Here is a 16,739-nt window from a genome sequence, read left to right on the forward strand (position 1 = left end):
GAAAAAAGGAGAAAAGAGTGATGGAGAGAGAAGGAAAAGAACCGAAACCGATGCACATCTGCTGGCTGCGTTTGGTCCCCGTTTTGGGATTGTTTGCCCGTCGTTGACACACGACCGTATACTACGTACGTATCGACCCCTCTAGGCATTACTATCGTAGAGTGGAAAAAGTTTGCACCACCCTGGTGTAGGTTGGTAGTTGAATGCGTTACCGCGTATAATTTGTCTGCACCGATGTCCATCCGATATTGAATTCAATAGGAAAATGCTCCAACGAGTTGTATATGAATTCGGAATTATTCGCTTTTTTGACTAAAGCAAAAGTGAAGTTTCCAAACTGTGCTGAAATTGCCTTTTTGGTTGTAGGTAAACCGACGAAAATTTATCATCGACTGTGAGAGAGAGAGAGAATGAGGACGTTTGTTTTCAACGTATAATTTATAAAATTATCCGAGGAGAAAAAAAGCCGATCCGGATTTACCAGCAGGATTTTTTTTACAATGGAATTTCACGAATACCGAGAGAGATATTATACCCAACGTCATGTCGTGTGTGTAATAAAACTAAAATCTGCGACGATATTATTATTATTATTATTTAATTTTTCAAAACAAGATAATCTCTATATATATTACAGTTTTGGAAATTGTTACTTTTGTTTATCATAGTAAGAATATAATCGATTCGTCAATGGTGGTTATAACGTTTTTTATTTTTTAAACGTGCTTTAAATGCCCGTACGAAAATTAATTGCAAGTCTGTACGTACATTCCTTTGCATTGGCTCGAAATCATTTTTATCGTCAAAATCCCAACATCTCTCAAAGCGGCGACACTAGCTTGATTAATGTTCCCGTTGTTCGCAATGAAAATGACGACGCCATTTTTTTACTTTCACCGTAAACGAAATATTAATCGTTACCGTAAGCCCTGACGGCAACTTGTATTTTTAGCACGCACGTAATAAATCAAATCATCGACCGACAGAGCATACACTTTTTAATAGTCAATGTGTTTGGGTCGTGTTGCGCGTTCAACGTAGAAAAGAAACAGAAAAAGAGTCGAATAAAAGAACAAGTAACCCACACAGGGAAAGTTTATCTAATACTTGCGACACATTCTATAAGAAAGAAAAAAAAACTAGCTAAAAGTACGGATTGCATTAAAATGTTTAGCGATAAAATCGTTACAATTGAAACTAGAGGTAACGGGGAACTCGTAAAATATTTAATGCTAATCGTTCGCAACACGAAAGTACATTCCTTTCAATAGAATAGTTCGTACCGATGCAAAGTTATTTGCCTGTCGTTTATTGACTATAAAATTCTCTAGCGTACCCGCAAAGAGGGAGAATTAACGAAGTTGCACACAGAGCTAGGTAGGTAGTAGTTTCAACTAGATTGCTATAACTAGAACGACAACGCGTAATTAAAAACTTGCTGATTGTTTTACAATGATTTAAAGATGATCAGTTAACGGAATGGGGGAAAACTCGTAAAAAAAAGAAAAAAAGACCAATGATAAAGTTCGAGAGTAAAACACAAAGAAAAATATAGATAAGTTAATAAAAATGACTATGACACCAAAGGAGTGAAAATATTCAGCTTGTTAATTCGTAACAAGCGTAACTAAATCTACCACTACATAGAATGAAACTAACTAGTGAATACGAACGACTGATAGAACAAAGTATGAAAGAACAAAAATAATTAACGATGAATAAAGTATCGCTAATAATAATAAATAAACGAAGTATATTATTTTTGCAAGCGGTTTAGCTTTAGTGTGATTTTTCGCAGAGAGATGACTTTTGGTTCTATCGCTTTAAAAATAAGACCGATAGGGGGAAGCATTTCGTTCAACGTGTTTCCTTGACGTTAATTTATTCGACGCTTTTTATTCCGCACTTCATCCATTTCTTTTTTTTCTCTCTCTCTCTCACTCTCGTTATCGTCCTGGTCAGGATGGAAACGAACGCGGCCGTTTAATCGAAATTTCCCCGGCGATGGACGTTCGTTCCACGCACGAGCTTCCCCGTGACCTATCACCCTCTCTTTCACCGATGTGCAGTTCCAAATTCCACTATTTTTTCAGCCTCTCTCTTCCTCACCACCGAGCCTCCCCTTCAACCCCCCACTCTCGCAGAAGAGCGGACCTACCCGGCAATTTAATTAGCAGAACTACTCCCTCGACAGCAACACGTAACACGGAGAACTAACTTAACAACGCTCGCTGGCAATCCATCCAGTACACTAGGCGACTCCGATGCACGCGAATGCACGCGAGAACGAATGCATGCACGTACGTATGCATGTATATATGTATGTTTATGTGTATATATGTATATACGTTCGTTGAAAAGCGAATACGATGGACGAACGAACGAACGAACGAACGAACGAACGAACGAACGAACGAATGAGCAAGCGAACGAACGAATGCTTGTTGTTAGTGTGCGAAACGTCAGGACATGCCAGGAGGATAGTTTTACTTCCACGCATAAGCTATAGGTACACACGTATATGTAAGTACTTACATATGTAGGTGTTTCGAGCCACCAGGACAACGGCATTGGCTTTAACAAGCTTGCTTTCCTCGTGTCTAGCGAGGAACTACTATTTTCAAAATGATGGATCGTTGCAATCAAAATATTTAAACGCATCCCTCCTAGCTTTTGGTTTAATTCTTTTATCACTCACAATAATATTAGGTTAATAATTTTTTTTTTGAAAAAGTTACAACGATTTATACTTTAATCGAATAAATTTCGAATAGTCAAAGTTACAAGCTTTATATTTTACGTTCAATTAATTGCTCAACCATAGATGGATTCTGGAATTTGGGAAATGTGGAAAGAGACGAATATCATGGTCTACCGAAGTTAAACACGCCCATTAAATTTCAGACAGACGATTCTTGCTCGTGATTCGTTCAACTACGCCTCGCGAACATATATCTACTATATATATATATATATATATACAATATATACACATAAACGATAAATGAATCTTCATACGTTTTGTCAGGTGTTACAGAGTCGCGCCAAATTGCCACGTTTTTATAAACGTCTTACGTATAATTTCTCATCCAGTGAATCCTGAATTTTATTTGACTCAATTACAAACATTTTATAGACGTGAACGCTTTTAAAACGTTTTCAAGGAGATGAGGTGAATGAGGTAGGAAGAGACATAAACTCGTGCTAAGCAAATAACTAAAATGCTTATTAATATCGCGCATCTAAATAGAAATTCTCTCGAATCACCGATATAGGATGATCTTCCTCCCCACCAACCCCTCAACTGGCGGATCGCGGTCACAGGTGTTACCTTCTTAAAAGCTCACAGACATAACGAAAAGAGGATGAGGATGAAGAGGAGGAGGAGGAGGAGGAGGAGGAAAACGCGTCGTGTCTCGACTATCCAAGCGATTCGTCGTCTATACGAAAATAGGAATGGAAAATCTGTGGCTTAAGGGATTAAAATAGGATTAGGAAATATTCAAAATTGCCGAGATTTCGTGGAAAATCTCCGACGTACCACTACCTATCTCGCTCTCTCTCTCTCTTTCTCTGTCTCTCTCTCTTTCGTAGTAACGTTCAACCCCGAATTCCGGGCGATTAAGCACCGGAGTCGATGATTTATAAAGGTGTGCTAGGAGAACCGTCCACCATTCGACGACTAACAACGAAATACGAGCAAAAACCAATCGAGTTTAAGCCGCCTTTAGGTTGCTGAGCTTCGCGTCCTTTCAAATATCCTAATAAAACGTTTTGTGTATTTCTAAATAATATAGATATCATTTAATAATTAAAAAATAATCACCGAAAAAATAATTATTAAAAAATAAGCAGTACTACGCATAAATAATTATATAAAATTGATATTCGATTGTTTTTTGTTGAAAATACGTCGTAAATAATTTAAAGAATTATTTTAAAAATTATAATAAGAACTACTAATAATAAATAATAATACAAAAATTGATATTCAATTGTTCTTCGTTAGAAATACGTCATACAAATCATACAAATCTGGAAGAAATCATTAACGGTGTATAAAAAAAAGTCATTTCATAATAAAATACGAACTAAGTTTGTAAAAAGCTTTTGCAAAAAAGATTCTGAAGCTTACATCTGGTACTCTTTAATGCGCTAGTAGTAACCGAGACATTTACAAGTTAGGGTCATAAAAGCGCATCGTTAAATAGTTTCCAAGTTTGAAAACGGTCCAATGGGAGAAGTGTTCGTAAAAAAAAAAAGAAATTTATTCTTTTTATATTTTTCTTTTTTTCTTTACATACTCACCACACGAGGATGTAATTTTCAAAGAGTGATACAAACGTCGCGAAATGAGAAGAAAGGCGTTTCCTGCGTTAATACTCGTCAAAAAAAAAAAAAAAGAAAAAACTACTGCAGCTTTTTCTTCTAAAACGGGTTAGAAAAAAAGACAAAAAATGTAAATGTAAAAACGAGGTAGGCAGGCAAGCAAGCAAGCAAGCAGACAAGTAGGTAGGTAGGTAGGTAGATAGGTAAGGCAACGTGGATGCTAATGAGAGAGGGAGGGATAGGAGATTTTTGTAGCACCGTTCGTGCGTGTTTTAAACGAGAGAGAAAGAAAGAGAAAAATAAAAAAAAGAAAGAGAGAGAGAGAGGAGTCCCTGGCCGCGTTAAACTCTTCATTTCCTCGAGGTTTGAATTTAATGTCCGGTACGTGTGTGGCTCATTAAGCGTGGTGCCTGCCTTGCTTTCGGGTTTGATCAAAGAATAAATAAGGGTGGTGGATATAGCAAAGCTAAATCTAACGCGTGAGTTTCTACGAGCCCTTATTCGAGATAGCACGAACACAGCCGGTCGACCGAAGGGCCGGTCGTACGGCGTGTGTGTTAGGAGATTGCGCTTGGAAGAGGGATGATGACGACTAAGTAAGTCGGGGGGGAGGTCAGGGGACGAGGAAAGGGAGAGGGGTTAGGGAAAGAGAGAAAGAAGACGTGTTAGAAAGAGAAGGGATGCAAAAGGTGGGTTAATGCGAAGTCCGTGCGAGGACACCCACTGTGCTGCCCTGCGGGAGTTAACGCAGGAATCGCGTGTTCCTTGCCACGAAACACGGAACACAGTCGAACGGAATTGAACAAAGAAAAAAAAAATAAAGGAAGACGGGTGGATACGTAGAGAAGAGAAGAGAAGTGGAACCATTGTGTTTAGCCACAAATAGTAATTCCTTTTTTCTTCTTTTCATTCTCAAGCTTTATATCCAGTAAACGAGTATTTTTACTAATTATTAGAAAAATCTTTAACCTATGAATTATTTTTTAATTATAAAACGAAATTAATCTTTAATTCGATATCAAATAAAGTCAAATAAAATGAAATAGAATAACAACTTCAATTATATTGTTAAATTTTCTTTGAAACCATGCTCCGCTACCACATATTTTTCTCTTAACTCTTTAATGGTCGCTCACACAACATGTGTGTGATAGCTAGAACAACCTGTATTGATATTTATTTTTAAATTTATATATCTAAAATCATATACAATTAAATTTGTTGTTTTTTTTTTATGTTAATTTGTTCGTGAATTTAATAAAATTTTTATAAATTAATTCTTTAAAAATATTACTAGCCCATAGCGACGTTTGACAGCGAAAACATTAAACCATTAAAGTGTTAATATGATTAAAAAGTATTTATTCTATTCTCAAAATAGCTAATTAAAAACTAATTAAAAGAAAACCATTCGCGCACATATCAAACGTATACATTACGTAAATAAATTTAATTAATATTTTAACATACACAATTTTTATATTTAAACTGATTTATTTAATGTTATTATTAAATCTTTGTTGGTAACAGTTTCGTTCTTAAAATGGTTGAGATCTTACGATCGATCGAAGTTCGTTCCCTTCTGAAGGTATATCTCGTAAAGGAAACACCGTTAGGATGATCGCCTTTCGACCACCCATCGTGCCGATAAGAGCTCGCATCGTAACTAGAAGAACCGACACCATAGAACTCACCATAACGAGATCGCCCAACATCACTACCACCACCCCCACCCACGCACGTCCATCAGAGATGTACTGATAAATTATTCGAAACCCTTTACGTTTCGTGCCCTTTATATCTCGTAACCCTAGAATGCATTTATGACTATTAAAAATCACCTGATCTATATAACAATCTTTAATTTTTTGTGTGCAGATTATATTATTTAAAACAAACGATTAATTATGATTTTAAAAAATAATTCTATTTTTCAATTTTAATATTATAATATTTTATAACGTTATTTAATAGGATTGGCACCAATAGTTTTATCTCATTACCAATAACCTTCATGGTGGAAAAAGATATCACAGATGCATAGGAATTCAATCGAAATAAAAAAATAAAAAAATAGAGATGAATATATTTATATATATGGATGTGTGAGTGAGTGCGTGACTGAGCGAGCTAGAAGAACAAATATCAAAGCCGAGAGATTTTATTTGCGATCTACCGTCAAGAAAAATATTTCACTCATTGAGTTTTATTTCAATAAAGTTCATTCTATTTAATTTAAAATTAATTTTTATATTACTTATCTCCCATATTTTTTTTCTACGGTATATATACATTCGAAGCTCCATTATATTTTTCATTCATGGCGTTAATGTCATCAAACGCTAATTTAATAACATAGAAAGGGAATATATTAATTATCGAAAAATGCAAAAATAACTTTCAATTGTCGATGAAAAAAATTTATACCTTTCATAAAAGTATAAGAAGATTAAATGATCAAAAGCTTACACTCCAATCCAATACTTTCACCTACGGATCCATGAAACTGAATAATGAAAATAGAAAAAAAAAATAAAAGCAAATAGAATAAAGAAAAGAAGGAGAAAAAAAAGTAAAAAAAGATCTGTGATCTAGGAAGAATCTTTAATAATCCTGATTCATAAAGCCTAGTGGTGCCATTTTCGATACGCCAACGTCGGGGGCTCACACGAGTGGACTGATAAGGAATGACGATCGTAAGGGAAGAAAGTTGCGGGGTGCTTATCGCCCAATAAATTCTACTTCGCTAGTGTTATCTCTCTCTCTCTCTCTCTCTCTCTCTTTTTCTCTTTCTCTCTCTCTCTCTCTCTCTCTCTTATTCTCTCATTCTCTCATATTACCCACTTTAAACTCTGTTTCTCTCTCTCTCTCTCTCTCTCTCTCTCTCATTCTCTCTCATTTGCTTTTCTTCTTATTCTCATCTACGTCGTCCTACCACCACCACCACCTACACTACCAACCACGTGCAGCAAAACCAGTGTAATTATCGCCGGTAAGTTCAAGCTAAATTTTCCACTAACGACGATTTACGGTCGAATTAACAGATTGCTCGATGGGAAAGTCGAACGGTTTGGTTTTCTTTCTCCTTTTCTTTCTCTCTTTCTTTCTCTTTCTCTTTTATTCGATTTCTTTCCATGTAACAGCAGCAGCAGCAGAAGTAGAAATAGCATGCCGTCGTAGTTGGATATCTTTTTCTTTCAAAATTTATTCCACATACCATGATCATCATGATCATCATCATCATCATCATCATCATCATCATCATCATCATCGTCGTCGTTGTCGTTATCGATGTTTTCGTCATCCCTTCGTACCTATCATATCTTGCCGATGAAAAGTCGTAACTGAAAATTTTTAGATGAATGCGGTACTCGTTCGTAGAATCGACTGAAATTGATAAGAGTCGTGGAGAGGAGAGAAAAAAAGAGAGAGAGAGAGAGAGAGACATCAATGGTGAATGAATAAAGTCGAGATTTGAAAATTCTTTTTTATTTTGTATCCTTCTTTTCTTTTTTTCTTTCCTTCTTGACTTCTTCCCAATGACGAGAAGTTTTAATGAGACCTTCTCTCTCTCTCTCTCTTTCCCTCTTTTTATTTCTTTCTTTCTCTCTTTCTATCGAATCATTAAAGCGGAGGAAGAACCGTCGTTAGTTTTGAGCTCGAACGATAATTTCCTTCCTTGGTCATATAGCTCGTTACGATGCATCGAGTACTTTGCGTATCGTTGAATTAATGATACATAAGTATTCAACATAATTTTAAAGTAGGGTAAAAAAGCGACGAAAAAAAGGGAGTTTTGTTTAATAATATGTAAAGCTGAAATTTTTAAATACGTAAAATAAATCATTTTGTAAAGAAATTGGGCTTTTAAACACATCTTGCGCAGAAGGCGACTGAAGTAGTTTTGCAAGGATTTCACATCTTCTGTGGGAAGCAATTAAAATCGTATTTTTATTTATTAAATAGTAATTTTATATTTATATTTATATTCAAATTCTTATTTTATATAAATTTATATAAATTTATACTTTTATTTTATAATAACTTATTATAAATTTTTTCTAAATTATATTTATATATATTTATAATATAAAATTAAAAAATATTTTAAATTTTATATAAAAAAAATTAGCATAAAAAATAAAATATACAAAAATTTAAAATAAATATTATTAAATATTTATTCATTAAAAAAACTTAACATAAAAAAATTAAAGCTCTTTTATGCAGAAGGAATTTTATGTCTTGTCCAAGCAAGGTGTGGTAATAATCAAAAGAAGAACAAAAAAATGCTTTTTCCAAACAACGTTTGTAAAAAACAAAATTTCCAAGTTAACTACAATTATTAAAAATAAACGCGTTAGTATTCTTTGAAAAACTAAAAGTAAAACAGAAAAAATGAATGAGAGAGTGAGAGAGAATGAGAAAATGAAGAAAACGATGAAGAAAAATGAAGATGGTGGAAAAAGCTCTCGTTATTGAGGCAAAGAACGTAGGAAACACATAACGGACACATCATGTTGAAATTGAGATTGGTTATCGAAAAGTTTGCAACGACCGATAGGGAATAGGGAAGTGTATCGAGAGCGTGATGATGGTTTCGAGAAAAGAGAAAAGAAAGAAAGAGAAAGAGAAAGAGAAAGAGAGAGAGAGAGAGAGAGAGAGAGAGAGTGAGAAGGAAGCATGAGGAAGGGGTTGGGTTGGGGTGATGGCGAAGTGGCGAAGGGCTCAAATCGGATAGTTTGTTCATTACAGATATTTGTCGATCGCGAGAGCTCGTTGAACGAATCGAGAAAAGAATGACGAGAGAGAGAGAGAGAGAGAGAGAGAGAGAGAGAAAGAGAGTGAAAGAAAGAGAAAAGAATACCTCGTTGTTTATTTGTCTTGATAAGTTCGAATCAGGAAATGAGACTGTCGATAGAAGAATCTAGTCGTTTTTCTCTTTTCCACCCCATCCTTCTCCCCCACTAGGGTGCTCATTTATGTTGGAGAAAAAGAAATTGTCAGGGATAAAAAAGAATAAGTTCGAAAATTCGATCAACGTGAAACAACGATACGATATTTACAATTCTTCTTATTCAATGGCTATTCGCTTTTCGAGTATCGAGACATGAATTTAAATTCTCTCTCTTTCTCATTCTCTTTCTCTTTCTATTTCTCTTTCTCTTTCTCTTTCTCTTTCTCTTTCTCTTTCTCTTTCTCTTTCTCTTTCTCTTTCTCTTTCTCTTTCTCTTTCTCTTTCTCTTTCTCTTTCTCTTTTTTTCTCGTGGTACCTTCCAACGCCATGGCGTACTCCAGGTTTTGTTTTCATTTTAACGCACAATAGTATTATAACAAATTGCTCGTCCGTGATATCTAGAAAACCATATAGAATTTTTCGATAAAATGGTGAATCAAAATATATATATACATGGAATAAAAGGGTTAGGAAAATTATAGAAAAATAATTGTTTTCGTGTTATTAACAAACTAGCAACTTCGTACTTACTTTTTATTAATGAATATTTAATAAAGTCAAATAGCAATGAAAATTCTATTACTTTTAGACTTAAAATAATAATAATATTGAAATAAAAAATATTAACGAAACGATCAACAAAGAAAAAAAATGTTAGATCTATTTGTCTTGTCTATTACCCGTTCAAACCTTTTTACTCACGTTAACTGACTGACAGCAACTAATGATCATCGCATAGTTGACAATTTTAGAAAGTTAAATTAGGGGAGGAACGCAGAAGCATTTAAAACAATACCTGCATTCCCTAATGATTGATATTCAATCACATTTTTATTTTTTTGTATCATTTCGAACCCACTCATATGACAAAAAAGCAAAAAAAATATTACATTAAATTATGAGAATATTACTAATCGTCGATCGATCGTAAATACATTCTATGATAAAGCTTTTCATCGTCATGTCGTACATTCCGATGAGGAAGTGAGCCTAATTTTACGTACGTGTGACCTGAACTGTTGTATGTATTCATGGGCATACAATGCAGAACCGTGCATCGACATGTCCAATGTCCGTTCGAGCATAAATACGTTACTGAAAAATCAACGTATATTACAACGTAGGTTGACAGTGACGCATGCTCCTAGTACGTGGGCTTTACTATACAATATGTAGAATATATACTACATATATATATATACATATATAAAATAGGCGGAGCGAACGAATAATCTTTCCTCTCTCCCTTGTGTTCCCCCGAGGGCAATTTTCTCATCAGACCACTATACTTATATGTAAAACATAAGCGCCACCGCAAAAGAGGGTAAAATAACCGTTGAAGAAAAGCTGATTTCTATGTCGTGTGAACAAGGTGTTACGCGTATAACTAACTGACCATCACATGAGTAATATAAAAATAATGTAGGGATAAAATGTTACCTAAACGAAGTCAAAATGGTTTTCTTGACCAATTAACTGTGCCATTCTCGTTTGAAACACACCGTTTTGTGTCGTCAGAATTGAGCCATGACGGGTATACTCGTCAATCACAGTTAACTGGTTAAATTGAGAATATTACGATAATAATAAGACAAAATATTGTTCAAAGAAATTAGTATTATTATCTATGGAATATAATTCGTTTGTGTTGGTCATACAAAGAACATTTAATCTAACATTTTAAGAGAACTATGCGGGAAATAATATCGTTTATCTCGAGGAATAATGATCGTCTTACGTCTTTTGTAAGAACGATTTCGAAAACTCTGGCACTAAAGTTAACTGCTTTCGAATAACTACTACTACTACTACCACTATTACACATCGATCGTTCCTAAGATCTACCTTCATCTTATTCTTCTTCTTTAGGATTGCTTGTGAAATCGTAAAAGAGTGATTCAATCGACTGCAATGCGTTTATTTGAAATTGCAATGAAACGTTATCTATTTATGGTGTAAAAATGTGCAACGTTAACCTGTTAAATAGAAAAACTTTTTAACCCTTTAACGCTCCTAGGCTCCGCTAGGGAACTAAATGTTTTTAGCATGATTATATTTAAGATGCTACGATATTTTCGATGTTGACAATTTTTATTTGTAGTTAAAACGCATTCATGAATTATTTAAAAAGGCACAGAAAAATAAAAAAATTAAATTTAACAAATTCAAGCAGTGATACAAAAATATGCAGAGTGTTAAGGGTTAAAATATAAAACTACTTAACTTTATTCCATATAAGTAGTTGAATTTTTAAAATAAAACTTTCATGTGTTTCTAATCCGACGATAGAAAAACGTGAAAGAAGTAGATATTTTTTGGTAAGGTTAAAAAAAAGGGCTCACGACAAAGAATCGAAGCGATAAAAAGGAAGATTCTTATGAGAAAGATAAGAGGTAGAGAAGCCGATATCAATCTTAGAGCGATTAAGGGTAGAAGACAGAAGAAAAGCAGTTTTCGTGAAGGTACCGTCGTTGTCGTCGTATCAGTGGGCAAGACCCAGTTTGACCCGGCACACATACCATCCATAGATCAAGCAAAACCCTTAGGCCGAACCCCCCGTGCCACGGGCTAACCATTAATTTACAACCCGCAGAGTAACTCCCCGTCTCACTCCCTGCATACAGGATCCACGTCCCTTTGCGGGAAATATGAGCTACGACGTGGCGCTGAGAGATTCAACCACCCTTGTTCCAGAACCCTGTACCAAACGAAGTCCTACTATGTCTTTGCCTTGTCTCTCTCTTTCTCTCTCTCTCTCTCTCTCTCTCTCTCTCTATCTATCTATCTCTCTCTCTCTCTATCCCCTTCTCATTTCACTTTCTCTCTTTGGTCACCACCCTTTAAGCGGTTTTCACGTGCTAGAAAAATGTCCTTAGATTTTAAGCAAATTTCAACATGTTAAAGGATTACGAATAAATTCTTTCTTTCTTTGTAATTGAAAGATATTTTTTTTTCATTGAAAGATAGAATAATAATTAAAAATAATTTTAATTATATTTTGTTAGTGAGTATTATCATGTGAAATGAAGTCGTAAATTTAGTCAGTCAATTGGTATATCCATACAAACGATACATCATCGATAATAGCTATTATCCGACTTATGTGATTCAAGCTTCAATACGATTGACATGATATATCATCGAATAGGTACTAAGCAAACTACACGACCAGCTGAACTTACGATCACATATTCGATACAATATTGATTACGAGAATAATTATAGGAAATTTTATTTTTTCTAACTAAACAAATGTTTATCAATAACTGGACAAACTATTACGTATCATCAGATTATATACATATAGAGATAGTATATTAAATATACTACGTTAAAATAATAGAATAAATTTTGATTTGGATAAATAAAAGCTTGAATTTACGTACGTGATTGCAAAACACGTCAACATACCTTGAATACTCGTTTGAAATTACCTTCTGTTGTTTACATCAATTGACATATTCCTAGACGCTTGAAAACAACCTTCATGTCTTAGGACACGTTATGTTCATAACAAGATACATACATACATATATATATATATATATACTGTATATCAAATTAAATTATATTTTCTTATTTAAATCTTAGAATCTTTTAACTCGAAATTGAAATTTCGAATAACAAAATGTTAAATCAAAATTTATTATATTTTCGCGTAGAATCATCCCTTAACCTATTTTTGCCCTACCATCTATATTATCGAACCTTAAAATTAAAATTAAAACAATATTTAAATCGTCACGTGCATTGATGCATTTAAAATACCAACTAATAATAATTCATAAATAAATAAAATATTTCGTACAATTTTCGAAATTTAAACCTTTCAATCGACAAAAGAGGATCTTTATATTTTTTCGGATATGATCACAACGATGTCATTTCGTAAACGGGGTTAACGAACAGAACAATTCCTAACTGTTATCGAACTTTTGAAGCATTGCGAGTGAGAAAAAGAGAAAGAGAGAGAAAGGTCGAGAAGCATTGAGAAGAGGTTTCGGAAAGAGGGAGAAGAGAAAATGGGATGAGGAACAAGATAGGATAGAAAAGGTGAGAAAAGTGAAGAGAATGAACACGAGAAAAGGGAGTAAAGAGATTTTGATTCCTACAGGCTTTATTTCCGTTTAATAAGCGGGTGTGAATAGGCTCGTCGGGTTGGCTGTTGCTTCTGCTTTATAGCTCCGACAGAAGTAAGTTGTTCCCGTGTTTCATTTTGTTGTCCGGTAGTTCTCTCTCTCTCTTCTCTCTCTCTCTCTCTCTCATTCTCACTCACTCATTCTTTCTATCTTATTCTCTTCGGAATGAAAGGAATGAATAATTAGAAGGGGTCGCGAGACGGGCGGCTACTAAAAGTTTCTGGCCAATTAATTAGTCGAAGAGTAACGAGGTACAGGGAAAGGTGGTGGGAAGAGAAGTGGGGGAGAAAGGGGGAAACTGAGTACTCGATATTAGTGGAAAAGAGATGAAAATGTATAATACTGTGCGATAATTTAACAGCAATTATAGTTCGCAATCTTTTTTCAAAACTTTTCTCTTTTTGTTTCAAAGACTTCAACAACAACCAACAACTAACGTACGAGATGAACCCATTTATTTCTTTGATAAAATAGTTAACACTATAATGGTCACATGTCTAAGCAGTCAAACGTTATCAGGTGCCGGTAATATTAAATTACCTAAAATCGAAAACGTAGGAATAAAATGCGAAGCCAATTGCAATATGCACACTTGTTTACATTCACAGATTATCACACAGAGAGTGTGGTACTGATCAACAATCTTTGACACACATGTTGTGAGAGCCATTAAAGTGTTAAGATATTTTTCCAGAGAGAAAAAGAAAAAAATATCGTCGTTAAATCATTGACAACTATACATGACAATGTTCTCATTATTCGAGTCCTTTACACGATGGCATTGCATATAATTTTCTGTTGAACGAGCTATGACTGTATCATCTTAAAAAGCAAAAACGATGATTTTAATGCCTCGAACGTGCTTTCTTCTTGCTGGCTTACTTATCTGTGCTTTGATCATACCTTCTTTTTTTAAGTATTGTGTATGTATATAACATACATCAAAAGGAACGCGAATACGACTTTATTCAACCTAAGAACTGAATATGAATAGTACAAAAGCACGTAGGCATTTTGTGAATTGCTCTTTACTAACAATAAGTAAGAAAAGAGGTAAGTAGTATATCATTTGATGGAATGACACGACAAACGAGTCGTATTTTCTTCCTTTTACGGTTTGTCTGAGATGAAAAAAAGTAAACGAGAAAAAGAAGAAATAAGAAATAAAAAGTAATTTAGATTTTAATAAATTTTCATCAACAACATACAAAATTTATTCACTTGCTGTACTCAAAAAATGATAAATGCAAATCAAAAAGTAGACATGTAATTTTAGTAAATCATAATTTGGAAATTAGTTTTCAACAAAAAAATGTTTCGTAGAATTTAGGAAAAGAAAAAAAAGTACACTCGTACTGTTTTCTTATCACCTCGTAACGTGGAATTCACCTGTAATACCTAGTCCATTTTCTTTTCTTCTTTTCTTTCCCTTTCTCACTCACTCACTCACTCACTCACTCTCTCTCTCTCTCTCTCTCTTTCTCTCTCTCTCTCTATCTATTTCATTCCCCTTCTCTTTCTTTCAACCCTCGTCGTAGCAATCCACCCCTCGTTCCTACTACTTAAAAACCGGTAATTACTCTGATGCCAGCATTTACCGTTCCCCTACTACCATCGGTGACTAAGTTTTTTGTTTGTCGATACCACTTCGGATTTGTTCCACGATTTTTCGCCTAAAGGTGAGAAAATTCTATGCTCCGTTTCTAAATACATTTATTAACCCTTCGCACTCCGAATTATATTTCAATTTTGTTTCCTGCAGGTTAAAATACTTTTAAATATTTTATTTAAAATTTACTTTAACTGAAAAATATGGTAATTAATATATTGTAAAGGAAGAAATAAATGAAATAAAATGTTCATGTGATTTTCATTATTGTTATATTTTGTAATTTTCAAAGTTATGATATTTTTTGAGGTAAAAACTGATGTCGAGTCACACTCGACATAAGAGTACAAAGGGTTAAAGTATTTAATTTTTCAAATTAGCAATATATAATTATTTATTTATTTTTCAAAGTAGAAATATTTATTTGGCACAAAAACTCATTTATCTAACTTTTATTAAATACTTTTCTCTCTATTTTCATTTTCTTTTTTATCATTTACGTTTCATCATTAAAATTTATTCCGATCCTAATCCTCTGAAAGAGAACAATTTAAACGGTCTATTAATTAATATTAAGCATCGGTAGTTCGCACATATAACGCGTTGAAATTCCATCCCTTATCTTTCGGTTGGCTTGACTATCGGTTAATTTATTTGCACCTGAGACCTATTTCGGTAATACCTGACGTAACGTTAATAATCGCTTGTGTAGGTGCCTAAATGCGATTTCGTGAAACGTATTTAAAGATAGTAGGCCGAGATGGTGTGCCCGAGAATAAACTTATCAGGTAGATAAATGTGACAACGAATGTGAACTAGCTTTACCTGCAAAACGTGGAACGATCCCAAGCGTCCATTATTTCCTTTCGTTATCTAAGCGCAGATGCACTGCACTTAGCAACTCGGCGCTTAAACCCCTCCCCCCACACCCTTATAGCATCTACTGTCACTCTAAACGCAGATGAGAGATTAGAATGTTTCATATACTTTAATCAATGCAATTTTATGATCGATCCGATTGATCCCGAGTTTGGGAGCTTTAAAATCTTCCCAAATGAAAATAATCGAGATAATGAAATATTCATTATTATTTCTTTTAGATAACAATTTGAACGCATCGATAAATAGATTGATAACGTGAAGCATGAGCTTAACGATGGATTATTGGCTCATTAAAAGAAAATAGTCCCCTCGCGAGTCATTTTAAACAACGCGTATGTATTTACATATCACCTATTTATCGACATTTTTCTCCCAAGAGTAAAACCGGCATACTTGAGAATAACGTAACGTTTTTATTCTACATTAGCATACTCATGAATATTATCTCTTAACGCGATAATCTCTTCCATCACGAAAGGTTTTTTATCGTTCGCACGATAGAACGATTCGATCTTTGCGAACAAACGCCTGCCTCTTTCTACGATCTTTAACATAAAAATGTAATATTATAATAATAATTATTATTATTATTGAATTTATTTGTTTTTAGAAATTGTATGTAAAATGTAATGACGAAACGTTATATACATACATACATCGATTACGTTTAAAGCAAGATTCAATAGGTAATAATACGGAAAGCTTATACAGCAATGTAACTTTGCGTGCACGTCTGCGTTTCAAAAGGAAAGCCGGTAGTAGCACGCGAGAATGGAATACCATGATGCCGCTAATAAGCGCTCTCAAATTCCGCATGCTTGAT

The 16,739-nt window shown here is 34.2% G+C and overlaps 1 protein-coding gene and 1 long non-coding RNA gene across 6 annotated transcripts in view; one reads left to right on the forward strand and one right to left on the reverse strand.

The window, feature by feature from the left end:
- The window catches only part of Rbp6 (RNA-binding protein 6), a 583,327-nt gene that overhangs the window by 347,322 nt on the left and 219,266 nt on the right, over positions 1 to 16,739 (reverse strand). The window lies entirely within an intron of this gene.
- Positions 2,166 to 5,383, forward strand: LOC149030744 (uncharacterized). Its single transcript, XR_016178427.1, has 3 exons — positions 2,166 to 2,523; positions 3,029 to 3,181; positions 3,276 to 5,383. It is a non-coding gene; the product is annotated as an uncharacterized LOC149030744 (long non-coding RNA).

Source organism: Polistes dominula, unplaced genomic scaffold (genome assembly GCF_049000335.1).
Source record: "Polistes dominula isolate Pdom_NZ unplaced genomic scaffold, Pdom_raw_medaka contig_77, whole genome shotgun sequence".
Lineage (NCBI taxonomy): Eukaryota > Metazoa > Arthropoda > Insecta > Hymenoptera > Vespidae > Polistes > Polistes dominula.